This window comes from Pinus tabuliformis, chromosome Q (genome assembly GCF_031772625.1).
Source record: "Pinus tabuliformis cultivar Carrire ecotype Pingquan chromosome Q, CPIR1, whole genome shotgun sequence".
In the NCBI taxonomy this organism is placed as follows: domain Eukaryota; kingdom Viridiplantae; phylum Streptophyta; class Pinopsida; order Pinales; family Pinaceae; genus Pinus; species Pinus tabuliformis.
The window spans coordinates 87,984,805-88,002,812 of NC_142296.1; positions in this window are offsets into that span (position 1 = coordinate 87,984,805).

Consider the following 18,008-nt stretch of genomic DNA (forward strand, 5'->3'; position numbering starts at 1 on the left):
AAATATAATTTTGAAAATTTACCTAAGGTACTTTTATTTGTCTTCTAAAAGCCTTAATATTTCACAGTCTGAAATTCCCTGACAGGAATATATAGCAAAAATACTAAGCTGGCCCATTTAGAATTTATTTCATGATGGTTCACAAACCCTAACTTCCATAGGGTATAACTATGAAAGTATTATGAGCCAAATTATGAAATTTGAATCAACTATTCCCTAAGATATGGTCCAAGTTTCACTTTCTACCACCTTACATTTTTTTTTTTTTATAGCAAAAAATGCCAAACTGACTTGCTCGACACTAATTTATGGAGCATACATAAACCACAACTTCCTTGGAGCATATCTATGAAATTATAGTTAACCAATATCTATAACTTGAACTAGATGTTCACCATGATTGCACCTCAATTTGGTCCAAGTTTTACGGTCTGAAGCCCCACAAAAAAGAAAAAAATTATAGCAAAAATGTTGAACATACTTGTTTGAGATAGATTTTAGGAGCTTTAAAAAACCCTAACTTCCTTGGAACACATCTCTAAATAGCGAAAAAAGATCTGAAAATTGAGATAGATAGTGATTGAGATGTCTTCTTAGTCTTAGTCAAGTTTCATCATTTGAAACCTCCTAGAAAAAATTATAGCAAAAATGCCACGATGAGTTGCTTGAAGTAGAAAAACCCTAGGATCATGAGCTCTGATACTGAATGTTGTGATCCTTTTGCCTTAAAAATGATAATAAACCAATAATTAGAGTCTTATTCGAGGGGGAAAATGTTATGAAACCAGCTCACAAAAAGATAGAAAATATAGATCAACGACTTCAAAATCAGCCTCTTCGAAGTGGCAACCTCCTTTACATTACACAAATGGACAATTATTCGATGATACAAAGGACAAGACCTCCTTTCTATATATAGGAGTCTAAGGGCTCCCAATACAATCAGAGCCTACATAACAATAATGTTATGAACATAAATTATGTTACAAATAATATTGTAGGGGCACAACAATAACAATAGTGGGTTTCTATGGGGCATAATAGTAACAACATGGGGACTATATGGGCACAATAATAAAATAAGGGGGTTGCACTAATAAAAATAAGGGGTTACACTAGTAGTATAGGGACCTAACATGCCCCTCTCCTCCAAAAAGTGTTGCCCTCAACGCTTGAGTAGTTTTGGATGCTTCTGTATAAAATTCTCATCCTCCCCTACGGAATCTTCAGCGGGTAAGTTCTTCCACTTGATGAGATACTCTAAAATTGATCGATTCCGTAGCTGTCAATTTCTTGTTTTTGTGACTGCTTCCAGTTCCAATATGATTTTTCCTTCCTCGTCAAGTTTTGGAAATATTGTTTGAACTAGGATCTTCTCACCTATAACCTTCTTTAAGCATGAAATATGGAAAACTGGGTGCACTCGGGAAGATGAAGGAAGCTCCAATTTGTATGCCATAGTACCAATATTTTGTAACACCTTGTACGAACCATAATACTTTGGTGATAATTTATTATCATTCTTAGCTTGCTTGAGGGACATTTGTTTGTATGGTTGTAATCATAGAAATACCCAATCACCTACATCAAAACTTCTTTTGCTACGATATTGGTCTTCCCGTTGTTTCATTCTATTCTGCGCCAAAGTGAGGTTATCCTTTAAGAATTTGAGAGCTTGTTGTTGATGCTCGATGTGATCTTCCAATACTTGAACCTTAGAATTTTCTTTTAAAGATGATGTGATGGACGGTGGATGATATCCATAAAGTTCCATAAATGGGGTCATTTTTGCTGCAGTATGGAAGGAAGTGTTATACCACCATTCAGCCAGAGGCAACCACTTGACCCATTGTGTATGTTTATTAGATACAAAGAAACAAAGATATCCTTCCAAAAATTTGTTCACTATCTCAAATTCCCATCAGATTCAGGATGATAAGATGAGCTATGAGCTTGTGATGGGAGTACAAATAGCTCTGGGGTATACACACTAACCTAATGGTAAACCTCATAGAAAATTTCGAACTCAAATTGAACCCAAAATCGAACCTGAACCATGTCGCTCACTAACCAAGAGCAGTAAGATACGAGAATACTTATGTAGGCTAACAACAATGTGGCCCATAGCCTACATAAGTATTCTCTTATCTTACTGGTCTTGGTTAGTGAGCGACATGGTTTAGGTTCGAGTTCGGGTTCGGTTTGAGTTTGAATTTTTTGATGAGGTTTACCATTAGGTTCGTGTACAACAGAGCTCTTCGTGTATACACATGAACCTAATGGTAAACCTCATAAAAAAATTTGAACTCAAACCAAACCCGAACTCGAACATGAACCATGTGACATGGAATCAAGATATTATTTGAAGGTTGTCCACTTTTTTGCTTGTGATGGGAGTACAAAGATATCTGTGGTAGTCATTTCTATGTTTGTTCTCTTAATTCTTGGCTTGTGCAAAATCCTTCGCATTAGTAATAATATGTAGGAATCAAGGGAAAATTTGCGGTTGGGCAAGGACAAGATATCATATCATTATTGTGAAATTATGAAGGTGGGTGTGTTCTTATGGAAGAAATCATGTGGAGATCTGCAAGGCGATGATATTGATTTATGGTCAACTGAATGGCAATTTTGCAAAGGAGAATGTGGTAAGTGGGGATTTTGGCAGGAATTTTCCTTCATGTTAATCTCCCCCCCACCAAGGATGGATTATAGTGGGACTATACTTAGATCAAGTGGATAAGATGGAGGTAATTAATCGCCATTACCGAAAATTTGAGGGGTAAAGCTTCAGGGGCATGCATGCATTGGATGATAATTTTATGGTGCTTTTCAAAGTATTTAAGTGGATCATCAAAATGTGTGGTCAAGGATTCCAAAATTAGTTATGGAATCAACTTCGTTCCCATGCTCTTTTTGGATTAGAGTTTGTACTTTCTCAAGGATGGGAATTCCCTCTTGTGTTCTGTTATAAATTTAGAAGTTTTTTGGCTCTCTAAGCCTCAATTTATCTTTTCAGCCTACTATCATGCCTCCTTATTTGCAATTGTTCAATCATTAATAGGTTGGAGTTGGAACTTCAAGCTTCGAAGTGTGATATGTAATAAAAATCAATGGGATGGAAAAACTGCTTCAATAATTCAGGTCTCATGTGTGCCCTTAATTTTAATGTATGGTATTAGTTTTCTTGTGTATTGGCTACAAATTGATGAATATGTGAAGTTTGGTTCCTCTACAAGAGGTTGACTTTCCTTCATAGAACTATTCAAACATTCTCAGTCCTCTAGGGAAATTCACTTGCAAATATGGATTTATGTTGTTAACCTTAAGTGCAAGTTGGGAGTTGTTTTGATTTTTGTGGTGATTTTGAGTGTTAATATTTGGTTGTGCTCTTGCTTGCATTTGGGGTTGTAACATCCCCTAGTTGATTTTCCATGTAAATAAAATAAGACCAAGGTCATGGGACTCATATTCCAAGCTGAATAGTGGGAAAAACATTATAGTGGGTATCACTTGTGGATTAATAATGGCTATGGAAATGAACAAAGGCATTGGAAAAGGCAAAGAGACAATAATTGACATTTTAATTATGAAAATAAAGGAAAATAGGAGAAAAGGAAGGTGAAGAGATACATATTTGCATGCAAGGGAAATAAGAGGAAAAATGAAGGAAAATGAAGAAAATAGAGGCCTCAATGATAAAAATGCTTCAGAGAATCAATTCACAACTTTTGATCAGTGTTACAACCTTTTTGATAATTTTAAGTGGAGCTCTCATTTCATCCTCACATTCTCTCAGACTCTTGCACACTTAGAACATTTTTGGAGCATGCTTGGAGCACTCTAGTATTCACTTGGATGGGAGAAAGAAAGCAAAGGAAATCAAGGGAGCACAAGGGAATAGTTGGATCAACAACTACAACAGGGATACTTGGCAGGTAATAGGTTGCATGTGTGATTTCCTTGTTGATTCTTAGATGCATGATATATGCACGTGGTTCCTTGGTTATGTTTTGTCATTAGCATAGAGATTTGTCTAGATTGATAGTGGTTTCAACCTTGTCTTGCCATTTCTTGGATAGCCATGGTGTTGTGGGTTTCCCGTAGAAATAAATGCTTTAGAAGCTATGTTACAATTTGAGTCGAGTTACTAGTTCCGGGAGGCGTAGGTTGGGAAAAACGCTTTGGATCCCTTACTAGGTTGAGTTACTAGTTCCTAGAGCCGTGGTTGGAACAAACGCTCTAGAGCCCTGTAAGGTTGTGGGTTGAGTTACTAGTTCCTAGAGCCCTGGACAACTTGGGTAGATATCAATCTAGTTGATGTTAGTGATTTCTGGACCATGGAGGTGGAATCATGTGGTTGAGGGTTGAGGTGGTTTGGCCTCTGGAAGCCCTCGTTGGTTTTGTCTTAGTTCATCCCATGAGATCCCACATTTATGCTTGGAATATGGTGCAAGGGTGATTTGCTGAAAGAGAGATTTGGTTTAGCCCAATCTATGGTTGGGTGGTACGTGGAAGTCCCTGACTTGGTTGTCATTTTCATACGTTAATACGAGCTATTTTCCTATTGTGATTTATGAACGCTTGTACTAGTTAACATGTTGATATTATGGCTAATCTACCATGGTTTCTATTCTGGTTATTTGTTGGTTACATGCTAGTTATATGATGTATTTTGTCTATGGCTCCTAACATGTTTTGATAAGTTATTGAATGGTTGATGAATACATGGGCTAACAAGTGTTATTGCAACTAGCTAGAAAGGGCAAAAAGCCTTCTTGGTTTAACAAGTGTTATATCAGCTAGCTAGAGAGGCATATAGCCTTCTTGGTGTAATAAGTGTTATTGTAGCTAGCTATAGAAGGAATAGAGGCTTCTTGGTTATTCTTAGCTGGAGACTATCAGTTTATGATCATAGATGCATTCATGACCTTTAGCTTTCATGTTTGACAAAATGTCTATCATGGAATAGGCATTTCTAGGTCAAGTTTTTGCTTGATTTTGATTGATTAGCATTGTCATAACCTTTGATAGCATTCTGGAAAGTTATAGGTAGTTTTGGGCAGTGGTCTAGAGGCTAGCCTGGAAAAGTGGCTTAGATCTCAGAACCACTGGCATTGAACTGGGGATTTTAAGTCATAACTACATGGAAGTAAACCTGTGAGTGTAGTTATAGGGTTTCAACCGCTTGGAGGCAGTGTTAAGGGCACGATTATACAGTTAGGTCAGTGAAAAAGGCTCCAGTTTAGGGATTGATCACATGGAGTGGTTTGTGGTCCCTAAGGGATGTTGTCAAATTGTTGTTGGTTTGTCGGCCCCGCTTCCATAACTTGAACTTGGAGGTCGGGTCATATTATAGTGACACTCATCTCATGTTTACCCTTGAGAGATTGTAAAAGTGGGTAAATGTGGGAGGACGCATTACAGGGGCTAGAGGCTTTAGTCAATCTTATGAATTTGTATTTATCTCTCCCTTGTCTATTTCATTACTCGCTAGACCCCACTTAAACCATGGGGAATGAAAATGAGTTACAACAAATACAAGAATCAATTCTCTCCTTACAATTGAACCATAATAAAATGGTTTCCAATATAACATCCTCCATGGAAGTCCTAATTGAGTATCACACCTAGTTTTAGACATTAGAAGATGAAATATTTGTTATTCATTAATCAATGGAGAAAATCCAAGTGATATTGGGTAAATGGCATTCAATTATCTCTTAAACCACCACTTTAGCCAGTTATCCACATTGCTTGGTCCAAATTTAATTGAATCAATTTAGGATATGGAATTGGGCTCAACCCATGATGGTTTGTTTTTTCGAGTTGTTTAGGATTTATGCAGTTTAAAGTATGTAAAAATTTGAGTGTTTTTTTTTTTTAATACTTTCGAACAGTGCAATGTAATAATTTTGATTATTTGACATTTTATAGTTCCAATTTGGGGTGCAGCTCTTTCTTATCCATGCCAAGTTGGAAACTATATCCTACTTTGACCTCTGATGTGCTTGTTGCACTCAAATCACAAATTTTACTTAACATAAAATTCTCGTTATGGTGTGTGTGTGTGTGTATATATATATATATATATATATATATATATATACATTATATATATATGTATATGTATATACATATTGTAAGTTTGGTAGTTCCTTTATTTTTCATAATATACATATACATATACATTATATATATATGTATATGTATATACATATTGTAAGTTTGGTAGTTCCTTTATTTTTCATTAATTTTCGCAAAAATGGGCAGGATACATCCATCATCAGAATGGTTAGGTGGCCTCAACTTGCCCAGAGGGAAACCAAATTTGTTGGCCACCTAACAACATGATAAGCCATCCAAAAACAATATAGAATCAGTCTATCTATCCAAGCTATCAATGTTTGATTGTCTTTGAACTTCCTAACATCTAGATAACTATAAACATACTGGAAATACTGGACATACAAAAATTACTGCATATACTATAAACTAAACCATCAGACTATTCATCTTCTGCAGAATCAATTGGGGTCGGATCTTTAGCAGTCGATCTGGGGAGTTCAGATTGTAGTATGCAAGGGATGTGCCTCTCAATGCGACTAAGGCAACCACTTTGCTGTTGTAGTTGAAATTTTAACTGCTGAAAATCTTGATTGTAATATGGGATTGTCGCAGCTTGTGTGACTGATCCTGAGGGGATATGTTCCAGTGCTTTCATCAAGAGGCTTTTCATCATCCAATACAAGTGCAATGTCTGCTTGTATTGGGAGGTGCGACCCCGGGAGTGGCCCGGGTCTAGAACCAAATCCTGCCATTCTTCCAAATTTGGATCAAGAATACTTGCTTTCTCATTAAGCTCAACTTCCCATTGAGCTATAAGCTGGCGGACCGGGGCCGACCCTGCATGATATGCCCTCGCTGTGTCCTCAATTATCCGAAAGGCGTGCTTCTGTCCATGGGGTTTACTAGAGGAGGAACCTCAATTATAAGGTTATGATTTAACTTGTTTCCCATGACCATTGGAGCCATGGGTGCCTCTACTTTTTCCAGCTGCTGCACGAGCCATGTAGTTTACTTCAAAATACCTAACTATCAACTTGCAAACACTTAACTGAAAGACTAACAAGCAGCCTTGAGCGAGCTGAAGTCCGGGACTTGGGAGTGGCTAGGGAGTGCCCTTTGCCGGAGCACTCGAGACAACTAGGAAAATCCCACGGAAAGCGAACCCAAGTTCTATAACGGGCCGACGCGGCCTCTTGTCGAAGCCGACCAAGCTCTCCGTCGCGCTGATACCGAACCAATTCACCAATAGACAACTTGCCAGAATGAACACCACAAAGACCGAGAGCATGCTGCATTGAAGCCTTATTGCCACCTTTCCTCCTCAAATTAATTACCTTGCTACGAACTGCCACCATACCATGCGAGTGGAGCATGTGGAGGGTGGCAGAGATCTGTTGTGGGATCCAGACACAATCCATTATGCATTGGGATTTTTGATATGTATTGTCTCGCACCCCAATCGGGGATATATTTATATATATATAACTTTTTTATATTTTCACTTTCCATGGTGAGGGAGATGTGTAAATTATTAATTTTTAATATGGAGTTGATACATGGCATTTAAAAAATCTTAGTAAAAAAAATCATTTTGGGTTGTAAATAAAATATTAAATTTCTTATTCCACTAATGTGTGCTTTCTAACTCAAGGTATGAGGAAGATTTGTAATTTCTTTAATGCTTATTATGGAATTGGAATGTATGCTTTAAAAAAAATATTAATACTAAACAAGTTCAATGTATATGAGAGAGCGAGAAAATCTATTCCATGAATATATACTTTATACCTCCCAACAACATAAGGGATTGTGTATTAAAAAATGTACTAATAACAAAAATACATTTTGAAGTGGATAATGTGAGTTATAAATAAAATATTTCAATGTCAACTATGTATATATTATATGAAACAAATAAAAAAAAGGTGGTTAATTTTTTTTACTAGTGTTGCTAAAAGTGAACGAGATGTGTAATTCCTTCTATACCGCGTGCACACACACACATATATGTGTGTCGGATATAATATATATGTGTGTCGGATTGAGATATTTAATCCTCTTAAATATCCATGTTAATCTCAATTCTATTAATTGTTTAAGAGGGATCAAATCTCTCAATGTGCAAACTTTTTTCCAAAATTTGTATTATAAAAAAGTTTGTACTTTGAAAAATTTAATCCCTCTTGACATTTGATAAATTTAAAATTAACATAGACCTCTATTTATTATAATTTTAGTAAACAAAATTGACCCATATCACATCAATACAATACTATCCAACTATCCATTCCACTAATTATAAATAAATAATCTAATCCTAAAAAAAATATAAATATGATAATAAAATTCACAACTATTTATAAAAAATTAAACTAACAACATAATAATTATAAAAAACTAATAACACAATAATTATAAAAATCTAAATAATATTTAATATATCAATTCAAATAATAATTAATTACAACACAGTTTACCAAAAATATATTCATCCTATTTAAAATGTTGTTTATTAAAGAAGATAAGAAATATACGTTCTAACCATATAATGCTTAACCACAGTTATATTGTATTATTTAACACAGAAATAACAAAATGCTGAGGTAGTGGGATAGTTTAAATTTGTTTAAAGATTTAAGAGGGGTGGTTAGTTTAATTTTGTCATTTAATATAAATAATACTTAATATGTCAAACAAATAATAAAGATTTAAGAGGGGTGGTTAGTTTAATTTTGTCATTTAATATAAATAATACTTAATATGTCAAACAAATAATAATCAATTCAAATATTATTTATTAAAGAAGATAATAAGCACGCCTTCGAAATGTACGTTCTAATGACAGCCATATAATAATATATAAGCACAATTATATGATAACGCTGAGCTACCGGGATTGTTTTAATCCAATTTAATTTTGTCATTTTAATGTCCAATTGAATTTAGTTGTTGAAATTCACACACCTTCAAATAAAAAATAGAATTAATAAATTAATAACTTGAAAGAGGCATAGATCTATTGGTTTATTGTCTTAGGTAGTCTATAGTATTGGATTGAGAATGGCTGAACCCGAACTCTAGTTCGAATCCCTTAGGCTCTCTTCTCTCGGTAAGGGCCCATTGCCGGAATCCTTGACCAGTATGTCACTGGTTTTTCTTTTCAAATGTGATTTTCCGACTACTGATGTCGTTCATTAATTCTTCGCCTGCAATTCTGCTATCCTTCACTGCACTGAAAGTTCTCGATACTAGGCAACATGACATATTGACGGTGGTATCGGCTCTTTGCTGCCAGCTTCTTAATTCAAACCGATCTTAGGATATCTGCTTTCTGTCCTTGTAGCTTCCTTTCTGGGGCCGGGGTACTTTCGCATAGGAATTTCATTAAATTCAGACATGGTCGACCTGACAAAATCTATGGGAATCCTCCTGGTGGCTCGTTCCCCTATAAGCTCTTCTAACTATTGATATTGTCATCCAGCTCTATTTTGGGAACGTTAGTACCTCTTGTCAGACTTTTTCATAAAATTCTATCTGTTTCACTAATGTCGATTGACAGTGACTCGCCGGCCACGAGGGCTCTTTTTTCGGCTGCCATTGAGGCAGAGGATGTACGTGAATCCTCCATTCAAAATCCAAAATGGCATGCCACGGTGGATGAGATGCTTCTCCCTTCTTGTCAGGCTATTTCTCCTCCCTTTTGCCTGGATTTGGAAGCGGACAAAAAAGATCCTGTCTCCCCCAAATTTAGCACAGACCATGAAAAGAGGAACCGCCTAAAGAAAGCAAGGAATCCGGTCAAAACTATCCCACCTCCAAAGGTTGTTTCTGTCTCCAGTGTGACGTTGTCTGATCGTATTGAAAGTCTACAGAAGCTCGCGCTCGTCGGAAAGTGGCACTTTCCGGAGATGTCCGAGAATGAAATGAGATTATGGATTTCTTCAAAGTGGCGCCCCCTGATTGGTTATACTCCAGTCATTTCTAGGTTGATGAAAGACTGGTTTTCCTTTCAATTCTTAAAGATAGCTGACCTAGAAATGGTCCTTAACAAACCGTGGGTCGTTGGCCGGAGCTTTTTGTTTCTATCTCCATAGTATGTGGGCTTCGACCCCCTCAAAAACACCCCATCTCATTGCATGATTTGGGTAAAGCTACCCAATTTACCGCTGGAATTATGGTCTGTGGAAACTCTTATGGAGATTGGAAATTCAGTGGGTAAATTTATTTATGTCGACCCTGGGGTCAGAGGGGAGAAAGATAAAAGGATAGCGTGGGTGCTGATTGAAAAACCCTACAAAGGTGGATATCGGAACATATTCAGATCAATTGGGAAGGCTCCACAATATGCCAACGACTTGACTATTGGGGAATTCCCTTCCGGTGCTCTCTTTGCCACCGCACAGGTCATCTCATAAGCAATTGCAGGTATCATCTCAAGCGGAAATCCAAACGTGCTTCTCGCCTTAGAGGAAGAATCAATGCAATAGAATCTCTGTCCGATGATGCTGATGCCCTTCTCTTTCATCAGCCTTCCCAGGCTAAACCCTCTTCACACTCCCATTCTCAAGACCGTTCTCAAGATTTGCCCACTCCGGTATTGGAATGCTCTCCCATTTCGGAGCCTATTGATGATAATCCGGTGCCCTCACCTTCTCCTATGGATAAAGCCGAGTTTGTGGTTGGAACGCACCCCATAGTGATTAGCTCATCATCCCCCCCATCGGCCACGGCATCCGCTCGTCCATCCAGAGGCAAGGAACCCATGCCTGCCTCGACGCCTGCAAATTCCCCTTCAGAATCTCCGATTAATAAATCGGATAGTGACATTGATTTCCTCTTGCACAGGAACCCTTCAATCCTCGAGCCTCTAACCATCCATAAACCCTCTTTCCCCTCCATCAGCCCCAATTCAGCCAAGAATATAACTGTCCGGAAAAAGAAGAAAGGGGACTCTCGCCATTTCAGGGGCAGGACTATTGCTTCAGACTATGGCATCACTAACCTTTCACTTGTGGAAGTTCCAATATCTGACTCTCTTGCACCTCAGCCTCTTAGAGCATGTATGGCTGGACAGCCATCCAAATGACTTTTCTGACTTCTCTGAACATCCGGGGATTGGGTGCCGCCCCTAAATTCCAGGCACTTAAGGAGATATTCGTATAAGCCCACTCTCAAATCATTTTTATCCAGGAACTATGCACTCAAGCAAAGCTTCCATAGCTTTCTTCCGAAGAATGTTTCCAACTTGGTATATCGTTGCTTCAGACGCTGATGGACTGTCGGGAGGACTGGCAGTCATGTGGGATCCGACTCGGGTCAAGGCAAAAGCCTATAAGTGTTGTGCGGGCATCCTTCTTTCTGCTTTGGTCAGGGGCCGAGCCAAGATCTTAAATATTCTAAACATCTATGCACCGTATAGGAACAAATCATCCTTTTGGGATCTGCTGTTTGCATCTGAGATCCTAGATATCCAATCTCTTTTGATAGATGGGGATTTTAATATTGCTTTGAACTCTAACGAGCGTTGGGGAAACTGCAAGAAATCTGATCCTTTTGCTGATAGGCTTCGTGCGGAATTCCTCAATAGGAACCTGGTCGATGTTATCCCTCAAAAGATGGCTCCGACATGGAACAATTGCAGAACCGGCTCGGGGTACATTGCCAAACGTCTTGATCGTTTTATTATCAATGCCTGTATAATTGAGCAATGGGGAATGCCGGTCGCATGCACAGGTTATGATTATACGTCTGATCACTGCCCCATCTTCCTTGAATGGAGGAATTTGGAACGTAAACTGGGATACTCGTTCAAATTTAACAGGATCTATCTCAAAGATGAGTCATTCAACGCTCTTATCACTTAAAAATGGGAGGAATTAAAACAGCTGGAGCGGTCATCCTTCTCAACCTTTCGTGATAAGATCCAATCGCTGAGAGTATCGGCTAAGGATTGGCTAATTAAAAAGAAGAGAATGGATAACAAGGCACTTGAAGACATAAAGAAAGAATTGAGGGTTTTAACAGACTCGGCCCCCTTTGAGTCTTTGTCATTCGATCAAAAAATCCATTTTAGATCCCTCGAGAAGATGAAACAGGCGTTGCTGCTCAAAGAAGAATCATCGTGGAGGCTCAAAAGTAGAGCGCTTTGGCTCAAGGAGGGTGATCGTAACACAAGATTTTTTCACAATTTTGCAAACGCGCGGAGGATAAGGAACTCGATATGGAGGATCAAGGATGAAAATGGAACCTTCGTTCATTCCCAACACGATATCGAAGATGGAGGCATCCAAGTTTTTCCAGAAGCATTATAAGAGGCGCCCTAATGAGATTAATGATGTATTCTGGTTGGTGGAACAAGTTCCTGTAATGTTTGATGAAGCTGCCAGTACAGACTTTCTAAAGGCCATCACGGAGGAGGAACTTCAGGATGTCATAAAAAAGTTTCAGAGGGACAAAAGCCCCGGGCCAGATGGATGGCCGATCGAATTCTTTTCGCATTTCTATGACTTGTTCAAAGCCGATTTGCTGAGCATGGTTGATGCGTCCCGTTTGTCGGGGAATATCAATAGCGCCCTCACTGCAACTTTTATAGCACTTATCCCTAAAAAGGAGCAGACCGACTCTTTTTCTGACTTCAGGCCAATAGCATTATGCAATATCCTCTTCAAAATCATTTCAAAGATTATTGCTGAAAGATTGAAGCCGATCCTAAATTCCTTCATTTCCAAGGATCAACATGCGTTTTTAAAACACAGAAATATCCTGGATGCTGTCGCCTCGACTCAAGAGTGTCTGTTTTCTGTTATATCAAAGAATCTTGATGCTGCTATTCTAAAGATTGATTTGGAAAAGGCGTATGACTGTGTGGATTGGGGTTTCCTCCGCATCCTCCTTGCAAAAATTGGTCTGGGGTCTCAAGGAATTAATTGGGTGATGGCCTGCGTTGAGAACGTTCAATACTCAGTAATCATAAATGGTCTCCCAGCAGCTCCCTTTAAGGCGGAAAGAGGACTTCGACAAGGATGTCCTCTCTCTCCTCTTCTTTTTATCCTAGTCATGAGCACTCTCAGCTCACAGATCAACACAGCTGCTACAGAGCATCGTTATGCCCCGATTAAGATCTGCAAGAACATCTTTCTCTCTCACAATCTGTTCGTCGACGACATTCTTACTTTTGCTATGCTATGCAAATCCAGTTGGTTATGTCTCTTAGGCATCTTTCAGAAATTCCAATCTGCTACGGGCTTGGTCATTAACAGAGCCAAATCCACTTTATATCATAGTGGCTCAAATCTGGAACTTGCGCAATGGATTGCTGATCTATTTGGTGTCAATTTGGCATCAATCAATGACGGATTCAAATACTTGGGCTTCTTCCTTAAGCCAAAAGCATACCGAAATCAGGATTGGGCATGGATGATCGACCGTTTTTACAGGAAGATTTCAAGATGGGAGATGCGATTTTTATCCCTTGGAGGTAGATTAATTCTCGTTCAATCTGTTCTTTCCCAGCTTGCGGTCTATTGGGCTCATCTCTTTTATTTGCCTGCTGCTATTGTAAGGAAAATGGTCTCTTTATCAGCAAATTTTCTTTGGGGAGTGCGTTCACATCATTCTAAGATCCACCTGGCAAAGATGGATATCATTTCCAGGCCCAAACGGTCAGGTGGTTGGGGTCTTCTTCACATGCGTTCATTTGGCAGGGCACTTCTCTGCAATTCTCTTCACAGGGGCGTCTTTGGTAACGGCATATGGAGTGCCATCATCAATCAAAAATACTTGAAAGGCAGGTCTTTGGTTTATTGGTACAGGAATAAGATTCTTGGTTCAAAGAGAGGATCTGCTATTTGGCTGGGATTCAAAAAGGTACAGGACCTTTTCTTCGATTTTCTCAAGTGGCGCTTTTCCTCTGGCTCCAATATCATTATAGGTGTAGATGCAACTGTTTATGGTTTGGAAACAAAGCTCTCCCCTGATTTGATATCATTTCTTCACACACGGGGTTTGTTCACTTGGGATAAATTAATTCTGTCATGGTCATCCTCCTCGCCGATCTGGAAGAGTGCTCAGGATCTTGGTCTTCCTCCTTTGCTGCAACAGTCTTGGGAACTGGCGAAAAAGTTCTTTGAAGACAAAGGCATCATTCAGACAGGTGATATCGATGAACTGATTTGGTCCAAGCCGAATTCAACACAGCCAGTACGTGTACAAGATTTATATGGTGCTGCCTCGTCTTATCAACAGCTGCGGCCATCTCCAATCTTCCCTTACAAATTTTGGAAAGCTCATTGCCCGCTTAAGGCAATTTTATTCTCTTGGCTGCTTTTTTCAAATAGGAACCTTTCATGGGAGGTCCTTCAGCGAAAGGGATGGTCGGGCCCAAGCAGATGTGTTATGTGTCGACAAGCGCCGGAAACAAATGCCCACATGTTTTTCCACTGCCCAGCAACAGCCCAAATCTGGTATGAACTTTCATTATCTCATGGTTTTGCTCAGCAGGTTTTTGCTTCTGTGCAGGAGGGATTCAAATGGTGGTCAGCTCAAAGCCCAGATTTACGATCTTTATTCATCATTACCTGTTGGTGTCTCTGGAAGTGGAGGAACGCCTGCATCTTCCAGGACTCCAAGGATCCCATTCTCTCTTCTCTCATTTACATATCTGCGATGCTCAATCCAGCATGATGTTTTTCTTTTTATGATGATCAACAAATGGTTTTGCTTGGCCTTTGCTTATATCTTTGGTTTTTTCAGGATATGTCTTGTTATATTGGGTTTTCTCATGGACTTATCTAGGCTCCAGGCCTGTTAATATCTACTGAATGCTCAGAACTGCCGGCCATCTGCCTGCCGACATGCTTTTGGCTCTTATGTATCTGCTTTATATTTCCTTAATATAAAATATGATGATTTTCACTCTGAAAAAAACTTGAAATTTTTACACAAGATCTAGATGGTAATTACAAAATAAAATTCATATAAAATACATACATTTATACACAAGATCGAAATAATTAATAAATTAATAACATGAAATTTACACACAAGATCCAAATAATACTAGTGTAAATGTTAATACCAAAATAAAATTCATATAAAATACATAAATTTATACACAAGTCCCAAATAATACTAGTCTAGATGTTAATTGCAAAATAATATATATATATATATATATATATATATATATATATATATATATAAATAAAAGATGAGCAGAGGTAGCCAAATAACTTAGGGATTTGAGGAGGATGGAGGACGACGATGGCGACAAGGGCACTTGACGAGGGTTTCAGAGCAATAGTTTGGTAAATTCTTTCTTACTGCGTCCCTATCCTCGATGGAACTTCATGTGATAGCGACCGTACCCTTGCCCGTTACCCTATCTACTCTCCTGCATAGACCCGTTTCAACAGTGCTACAGACTTGACGTCGTAGTTATCTTTCCCCTCCACCGACAAGGGTTTACCCTCCATTTTCCTGTTCTGCCACTTCTGCCCCCGGTCACCAGTGATAAGCTTTCCAAGGACTCTGCAGGCAGCTGGCGCGGGAATATAGCGATGGTTATGGATGAGCTCGTGGACTATTTGGAGGACCCTTTGGAGGGAATCCCCATTTGGACCCATCCCCAGAAAACTCCTGCAGGCGGTTACCCCTTTGAAAGTGTGCTCTCGAATGCCGTAGCCTCTCTGCCCTCGATATCAGGCCCTTCGATCTCGGTGGCCACATTCCCCGAAGCCACCCCCTCGCTGCCAGGCCTCACTTTTCAGCAACTGTCGCCATCTAGCTTAAACTTCGTGGACCACTCTTTGGATCCTGCCTTGGAAAACCTCTCGGCGGGCATCGCACCCTTTCCACCCTCCGCTAGCTCCCGTGTCCCTTCTGCCGCTCATTCTAGTGAGCTCGTGCCTTTCGCTCCAGAACGACAACCTGTGCTGCCCTCCTCGGCCCCCCCATCTGGTAATTTCACAGGGATCCCGCCCATTTCTAGAGTTTTCACTGCGGAGCCCCCTCAGGACCCTTCTAATCTTGGGGCTCACCCTCCTCAGAGCGAACATCTGCAGACCACAGATGAAGACAGGCTGCAGACGACTAAAAGACAACGATGCCTGAAACTCAAAGCTTCTGAGGCTTTTCTGAGGTTGGGGGAGGACATTCATTTGAGCGATACTATGGAGATTGCTGACAGGGTCTTGGTTGGCAGAGTCAGGGGGAGGAACTACAGTGCAGCTAGGCTGAAGCAGTGGACATTGGAGGTTTGGGGACAACATCTGGCTGATCCTCCTTTCATCCAGACTTTTGTTAGGGGATGGTTTGCACTGTTTCGCAAGGGCCGAACACACGAATTGGGTCCTCTCTACGGTATGGCACATAGAACAGGCCCCGATGCTCCTACGCAGATGGACGCCCCTATTTGACCCAGAATGCGAGAAGCTAAATGCTGGACCCCTATGGGTCTGTCTCCCAGGGCTACCTTTACAATTTTGGTCTGAAGATGTTTTCAGGAGACTTGGGAATGTCCTAGGCTCGTACTTAGATCACGAAAAATCGTACTTTACGATAGGTATGATGGCCTATGCAAGGGTATTAGTACATTTGGATACCAGTGAAGGCTTGCAAGAATACATCACAATTCAGTGGAGAAATTTTTCTCGGAGACAGACATTGGATTACGAAGGCGTACCTTTCCGATGCAGACATTGTCACAAGGTTGAGAATTTGTTTAAGGATTGCCCACTCAATAATAAGGCAAGATCAGGGAAAGAGGCAAGTGCAATCCCATCTAAGTCAGCACAGGAACAAGAGGAACAACCTCCCATTGGAGACCCAGGGATACAAGCGGATCCGGTGGATGCAGGAAAGACACCCTCCAGAGAGGTCCCGAATAAACGTGACATACCACCTCTTCAACCACCCTCTCCTCCACTCATAAGGGCCAGAGCGACTGTCGGGGCATCATCATCATCGGGTAAGAATCCACCCTCCTCTTAACCCTCTCATACATCTTCTATTGGTGATGGCTTGGCATTTCCTTCATTTAGCATCGTACATGGGATCATTGGAGTATCCTCCCGCCCCCCCCCGCCCCCCTCCTTATCCTGTCCCCCTCGCCCACTCATCAGCCACGTTCTCCATCACCCTCCCTTCTATAACAACGTAAACTTTGAAACGAGAATTGATACTGTTACCCGTTTCCTAGAGATAGCAAAAAATTGACCCGATTTTGAAAAGGGGCGATGCAAAACACACATATTTTTTTAGAGCATAGTTTTTGGTACTTTAAATAACCGATACGATTACCCATTCCGTAGGGGTAGTAAAAACGTGACCCGATTTTCAAAAGTGGTTAAGCAGAATACACTTCTTTTTGTTGGGAGCATATTTTTGACATTTTAAATTTTCTTATGTATCAAATATAAATATTTGTTTTTAAATATTAGTGATTTTCATGTTGATTTTGAAACGTGTAGATGTAACGTGTTGATGCAGCATACTTTTTTTTTAGAGGATTTATTTTTCACACTTTAAAATTTATTGTCCAATTTTTTTTTAAAATTATGATTACTTAACGAATTTTCAAGTTGTTTTATTTTTATTTTTTTAAATGTTGATTAGTTTTAAAAAAAAAATATAAAAATATATATAAAAAAAGACAAAAAAAAATAAAAATAAAAGAATGTTAAAAAAAAATTTATCTCATAAACGATAAAAGAATTTGGAAAGAAAAAACAAAATTATATATATATATATATAGAGTTAAGTAAGTAAAAATAGAAAAAAAAAAAAAAAAAAAAAAAAACATTAAAAAAACCAGGGAAAAAAATTTAAAAACAAAATAGATTAAACAAAAATAGAGAATTAACAAAAAAAATTTAAAAACTAGTAAAATTAATATTAAAAACATTTAAAAAACTAAAAAAACTAAAATAAACTCAAATTAT